The sequence below is a fragment of the Sinocyclocheilus anshuiensis genome, unplaced genomic scaffold (genome assembly GCF_001515605.1).
Source record: "Sinocyclocheilus anshuiensis isolate Anshui unplaced genomic scaffold, SAMN03320099.WGS_v1.1 scaffold1487, whole genome shotgun sequence".
NCBI classification, from domain to species: domain Eukaryota; kingdom Metazoa; phylum Chordata; class Actinopteri; order Cypriniformes; family Cyprinidae; genus Sinocyclocheilus; species Sinocyclocheilus anshuiensis.
Window position 1 is genome coordinate 115,708 of NW_015555817.1, and position 7,274 is coordinate 122,981.

The 7,274-nt window shown below is 39.3% G+C and overlaps 1 long non-coding RNA gene across 1 annotated transcript; it reads left to right on the forward strand.

Moving 5' to 3' along the window:
• Positions 1 to 3,068: 3,068 nt before the first annotated feature.
• LOC107675177 (uncharacterized) lies at positions 3,069 to 4,187 on the forward strand. Its single transcript, XR_001632578.1, has 4 exons — positions 3,069 to 3,175; positions 3,282 to 3,318; positions 3,976 to 4,003; positions 4,107 to 4,187. It is a non-coding gene; the product is annotated as an uncharacterized LOC107675177 (long non-coding RNA).
• Positions 4,188 to 7,274: the final 3,087 nt, after the last annotated feature.

Below are 7,274 nucleotides of genomic sequence, written 5' to 3' on the forward strand. Positions count from 1 at the left end.
TTATGTGATTACGTTATCCAAACCATCTGCGCACACTGTCTTCCTCAGTGCATAGACGTGGACGATTCAGGCTGCTTGACTCTTGCGTGTTTTTACTTTAATTTGTCTGTGCTGTTTGTTGAGTGGTCCAGTGGAGCGCGTACAGACTTTTCATTTTTGGGTGAACTATCCCTTTAATAGTTTTTGGTTTATGTATCCACAGATTATTTAGTTATATTAATATGCACATGGACACTATTATGTACACGTTTTCTATACAGGGACCCCTTTGCCACTTGAACATCTTGAATTCTTCACACCATGGACTCAACAAGATACTGGAGATAATCCTTAGTTGTCCATATTGATATGATAGCATCAGGCAATTGCTACAGGTTTGTCAGCTACAGATTCATGCTGTGACTCTGCCATTCCACAACATCCCAAAGGTGTTCTTCTTGGATTGTGATTTTGTGACAGGAGGCCAATGGAGTGCGCTGAACTCATTGGCTTGTTTATGAAACTAACTTGAGGTGATTTATGTTTTGTGACATGGGATATCATCCTACTAGAAGTAGCCATTAGAAAATGTGGTCATAAAGGGATGCATCCACCTCCAAACAGCAAGCCATACGGTTGGAATTTTCCCCTTAACTTCAGCCCTGTAGACATTGAAACAAGGTGGGACGAATCTGTGGATTCAGGTTGCTTATGCCAAATTCTTCCCCTACCATTTGTATGTTTGCAGAAATCAAGAATCATCAGACCATGCAACGAACTTCAAGTTTTCTACAGTCCAGTTTTAGTCAGCCCATGCCCAATTTAGTCTCAGTTTCCTGTTCTTGGCTGACAGGAGTTGAAGCTTGTGTGGATTTCTGTTGCTGTTGCCTATCCGCTTCAAGGTATGACATGTTGTGGTTTCAGAGATGTTTTGCTGTATACCCGCTTGTTATAAAGCATGTCTGTCAGTTACTGTCATCTTCCTTTTAACTTGAGTCAACCTGGCCACTCTCCTCTGACCTCTCTTACTAATTACAAAGTTGTTTTCACCCACAAAACTGCCACTCACCAGATGTTTTATTATTATTATTATTATTACATTTATTATTATTATGGAACTTTCTCCATAGACTTTAGAGCAAGGGTGTCCAATGCTGCTATGAAAGGGCCATCTTACTGCAGGGTTTGGGATCAATCTGCTTTGACACATCAGCCTGTGTTGAAGCAGATCGTTGCAAATCCAGAGATTGCTCCGATACAGTTGCAAATCCAGAGATTGCCAGTTTATATGATCTAAGATACTTACTTCGTCACTTAGTTTTGACTTTGAGTTTGGTTTTAACAATAACTGAACCTCTTATCTATGTCTGCATATTTTATACACTGGGTTGTGGAACAATTTGCTTAGTTTTTAGATATTTGCTTAACAAGTATGTTTACCTAGTTCACAGAAGCAAACTCTGGCACACTGCAGCTTATTCTGGCCAAGAACACCCCTACTTAGAAAGGAAAAGCTGTCTGACTGACATAAAGCAACCACTGTGTTATGTTTCAAATCTTTTAAATTAATTATACAACAATAATAGAGACAAAACTCAAATAGTGGTGCCCCAACCTGCTGGAATGTTTATATTTGGTGTATCTTATGGTGTATCCATCAGCACTTCTTTGCATTTTAGCATGTCTTGCAGTGCATTTTGTTATTGTGGGAATGGAAATGCTTTGCTTCTTAATATAACCTCAAACTCTGGCTTAGCCACTGTCTAGGCCATTAGCAGGGACTGTTGCGTATTCTTATATAGAATGGTACCGCTGCTGTCACATGTGTCAGGGGCCACTTTTGGCCTGATGGATCGGAGCAATGGAGACCCATGAGTCGAGGTGATGGCATTCGTAGTAGCAGGCGGGGAAAAAAGAAACAATTACCTTGCTGCAAAAACGTTAAACCTCATCAATATTTCAGCTTGCTTCTCGTCATACAAGACTGTTGTTCCTCTCCGCTGGCTGAAAATACTTTCTTCCCGGCCTGCTCTTTACTTGGAGAGCCTTCAGCTCCTGTGCCACAACCGGCTCTAGACAGGAGGGCAGCGGAGTGAAAAGTGGCTATACTCATTGAGTAGTCTCTCCTCATAGCACCCCCATCTCCCCTGCTCAGGTCCCCCATCACACCACCACACATCACAGAAAAGCTCCTCATTTTGGTGATGATTAGCTTATTATTAATTCATGAGGCCATTCAGCTGTATGGTTGCCCCTTTCCTATCCACAGACCCCTTCTGCCCATTCCTCCCCACCTTGGTCAAACCATCTAGTAACCCGCCCCACACACACACACACACACACACAGTTCCACCTTTTTGAGCTCTGAGGCGCATTGATTTCTCCATTAAGCAGCACTCTGAAGCCACTCCGTCCCCCCGTGGATTCTGGTCTCCCTTCCTCCTCTTTGACTCACCCTCCGACAGACTTCTGGGAGCAACCGAGAGACAACATTGCTGTCAACACTCTGATTCACATCACATCTCCAAGTGCTCCACAAATGATCCATGCAGAGCACTATATAGACATGGGCTATCATCTATAGTGCCTCCTGCTGGATAGGTGTAAAACCCGGGTATAGTAGGCTGGATTTCTACAATTACTAGGATGTGTTGGAACTGGTTTGGAGCTAGGACTTCCAGGATAATGTCCTCCAAGATCAGCGTTTGATAGCTAACACTTATGCTTTGTATTATATGCCTAAAATGTGATTTTTATGGTGGGGGAATGTTTGCTGCAGGTGGCTATTTTTCACTTTCAGACTATCTCTGAGGCCTAACATTACTTCTTAATTTCACAGGTAAATTCCTCTTCCTGCAGACAAGAGAAAATATGTCAATAACAACGTTAACACTTCAAACTATACCCACCTTTGCCTTAAAACAGGAGTCGTAGCGTCAATACGTTTTTTTTTTAATTGTATTTATGTGTGGTGAGAGCTGTGTGAATAAAATTGCTGATTTGGCTCTGCATGTTCTTTTGAGTGAAACCCAGGGCCACAGGCCTGATGGATTTTTGCTGAAGCATGTTTTCAACATGCAGAACCCGTGGGCCTGCAATATTGTATCGGAGCATGGCTCTAATAGTGGCAAAGGGAAAGTGCAATACTGAATCTATGCTGTAGGAAAATCAATATGGATCTACCGTATGGGTTTAGGTAAGAAGAAAAATTCTCAGACTTGCATCCCAGTGAAATATTATTTCTCCTCCCTCCTCTTTTTTTCCTGTTAGAGTGATCATAAAATTGTGTGCCCTCTTTACAGTATCGATCAGTCAATAAAGGACTTCACTGACCAAATGGTGAGTACATTATCAGGTCATAAGTACACCTTAGTAGAAATAAAAGCTTTCCTCACTGTGCCAGGAGGGTGGGTGTAAATGCAATTTTGGAAGTCCAGATCAGGGACATACTGTATTCTGTAACTTCCCATATTATTCATGCAGAAGGACTAAGCATTAAAAGCCTCGTGGCATAGGGTGTAAATCATCAAAAATTTAAATCTATTTTAAGTGTCCACCTTTGACTTGCCATCATTTACGCTTAATGTGTTTTAGTATTTTGTCATATGATTTGCATCAAGAAAAGAATTGCAGTGCTTAACGAGCCCTTTTTTCTCACATACTTTTAAAAGAATATAAATTAACAGTATTTGTGGCATAATTTCGATATGCTGTCAAACAATTAATCACGATTAATCGCATCCAACATAAAAGTTTTTGTTTGCATATAAATGTGTGTGTGTTCTGTATATATTTATTATGTATATATAAATACACACACATACGGTATATATTTTGAAAATATTTACATGTCTATTTATATTCACATAATTTATCATTTGACAGCATTTGTTTATTCAAATGTGAATAAGGTCCATTGTAAGTGCCTCGCTGTAAGCGCCACAACAAAGAGCTTAGCTCTTAAATATTCATACAGTTGGTTTGATTGTTTTTCAGATTAAATGATGTGGAAACCACGTTTAATGTGAGTAAATAAGGCAACATCCATTTATTTCCTGCCATTTCACATATCATTGATCCTTCCTTGGATGTACATTCATTAACATGCATAATTCAATTTTCTCCAGAATATGACGCCACTCAAGGGGATATGATTTAAAAAGCAAATGATTGAGTGATGTGCAACTGATCGCAAGATCATCATGGGCTATATGTATATGTATATATATGTATATATATATGTATATGTATATATATATGTATATATGTATATGTATATGTATATATATATATGTATATGTATATATATATTATATACATATACATACAGATATGTACACTGGAACCAAAGTACCTTTATGACAAATCAGTCACTTTGTAGCCGTCTTGTAATGCTCCTAGGTAGCTGTTTTCTATAGATATAGGCTACAGCTCCTATCTACTTAAATGGAGAAAGATCAAAATCTTCAAAACTGCTTTTAAATATTATATTTCAATAATCTATGTGAAATCATCAATAATATCTAGCAATGGTATTATAACATTATTTTTCTCATTCATTTTTCTACAAAAATTCTGTCTGTCTCCTCCCTTATATCCTTTATTCATTGTAAAATGTGATCAGTAAGGCAAAGAGAGATGTATAATGCTCCTCATGATGTGTGTTTACTTCTGTTGAAGAGTGCATACATTAAAAAAAAAAAAAAAGTGAACAGACACCACAGAGTGCTACAAACATTATGCTGTATTTACATAATAGTACTGCTAGAGCTTGCCCTTATTTCTAAATGTGTACAAAAATAGTTCTGACAAATGTTTTAAAATTGATACAAAACTTTCAATTTATACAATAAGAATAAGGCATGTTCAGTGTAAATCAGCCAATCTTAATCTTTTTTTTAAATCTTTTAAAGAAACCATTGTTTTTAGCTCTAAGATAATGGGTACCCAGTAGAGCACTGATTATCTCATGTTTTAAGTACTGAAAAGTGTATAAATGTTGCAAAGCTGCTTTTAAACTTAAACTAATCAACAATAAATCTAAAACCACAGCAATGTTCTACAGTGCAATATATAATGGCCAGTAGCACCAGTGCTCACTTGTAAAATGTTAAGAAGCCTACAGTATATTGCTTTGTTTATCAGCCAATTTTTTTCCTTATGACTAACAATTTTAAAAATAATAATAATAAAATAGAAAATAAAAATTTTAAAAAAGTGAGAAACTTTCATGAGAAAGGGGTCCAAAGACATTCCAGATATAATGCTGAAAATATATGTCATGGTAGTGGACATAATTGTTAAACTAAAAGCCTTTGTTATATAACATAACTTATCATAACTCTGAAAACACAGAACTGGAAATGTAGTTGTTGTGAAATGCCTCAAACAAAACCTACTTTCAAAGAGTGATTGCACTATATCCTTAGCAAATCCAGTGATTGATTAGTCCTCAAAAGAGTTTGTCATCTTTGAACCTTGTAAACACTGTTTCCAGGCAGATTGATCTGGAAGTTTTAAGTGACGTGACCTGTGGCCAAGTATGGTGACCCATACTCGGAATTAGTGCTCTGCATTTATCCCATCCAAAGTGTGCACACACACAGCAGTGAACACACACACCGTGAACTCACACCCGGAGCTGCGGCGCCCGGGGAGCAGTTGGTGGTTCGGTGCCTTGCTCAAGGGCACCTCAGTCGCGGTATTGAAGGTGGGAGAGAGCGCTGTACATTCACTCCCCCCACCTACAATCCCTGCCAGTATGAGACTCGAACCCGCAACCTTTGGGTTACGAGTCCGACTCTCTAACCATTAGGCCACAACTTCCCCCAAAAGCCAAATGCCACGACTCTGGTTGTGTATCACATATTGTAGTTTAGTGGTCCTGTCTTGGTTAGAGATGTACAATGTACAATTGTACATCTCTGTGTAATGTACAATTTCAGTATCAGTAGAGGTTCAGTCATTGGCTGCTTAATGTGCTTTTTTGTGGAATTCAATTTTTTTTAAATGCAAAGACATCTTGGTAATTGTTCTGATTCTTTCTAGAAATACTTGAAATCAGGTCCATTTTAGTAAAGTGTAAAGGGGCCAAACATCCTTCATAGTGCAACATGCAAAGCTTTTCTCTGACCTTGGCTTCATCAGTTGGGATTGTGGGTTGTGTAGCTGTAGTGGAGGGAAAAACTTCATCAAATCTCCAATGACTTGTGTGAAATTCAAATGCGCTCCTACAAGCACAAGAGATGAAGCAGACTGCCATTCACAGGGATGAGTGATACGGCACCCAGCACTCTGACAGGACGGCAATCGATCCCTGCAAACCTTGTCTTTATAAAAGGCATATGAGAAAAAAAAGGGGGAAAAAAGCTCTAATAAACATCTCTTTAACTTGGCTTGCTCACAACAAAGCTACTCTTTCTGTCAGCCAGAGCTGCCTCAGAAAAAAAGATGCACATGTGATCAATTATGGATGCGCTGTCTCCTACCCCTGGAGTTGGCGAACACATTAGGTAATGCAGGAGCTCAATTTAACTAGATGGGCTTGTTAATGTGTCCCACTGGGAAAGGCCTCCGGTTCCTTCTGAGTTTCCTCTTGAACGGGGAGGGAAAATAATGTTTGGAAATGGTAGATGAGAGAACACTTGGAGTTGGTACAGCGTCCCAAAGAGAGGGCCACCCTTCTACGCTCGAGTCAAGGACGCACGAGTGGGCATCGGGTATAAACAGTATCAAGGACGTCGGTTGTGTTCTAGGAACCGTCTGCTGATTAGACTTTAGCTCTCTTATTCATCGAAGGTTTAAATTAATGATGCCCATGTTCTAGTTTTTAACTTCTGGTGGTTTTAAAATGTTGTCAGGTGTGTGGTTCCATTTATTCATTGTTTCACTAGAGACCGCAAGGCTTAGTAATGATGCAAAATGTGTTCTTATCCATTATGATATATTAAACAAACAAGACTGGAATGTCATTTTTGTTTGTCCACGTTCAAAAGGAACCCAAGACCTATTATTTGTCATTTCTGGAACATTTGCTTTGCACTAAATTGAGGTTTAACTCAAGGTAGTGACCCAGACACATGCAGATGCAGCCCTTGCCGAGAAATGTATGATCTTTCTCCTGTGCTCTGCACTCCATGATTGGCCTTTGTAGAGAATCTAAAAGGACCTCAATTAGCGGGCTGAGAAAGCGTCTGATGCAATGAGAGTGCCGTCTGTGAACTCGCTCTGCATGCGTCCGCTAATGCAGGCTCCGGTTTGGGTCCGTGCTCTCAGCTCTAATGTGAGCCGCGTTG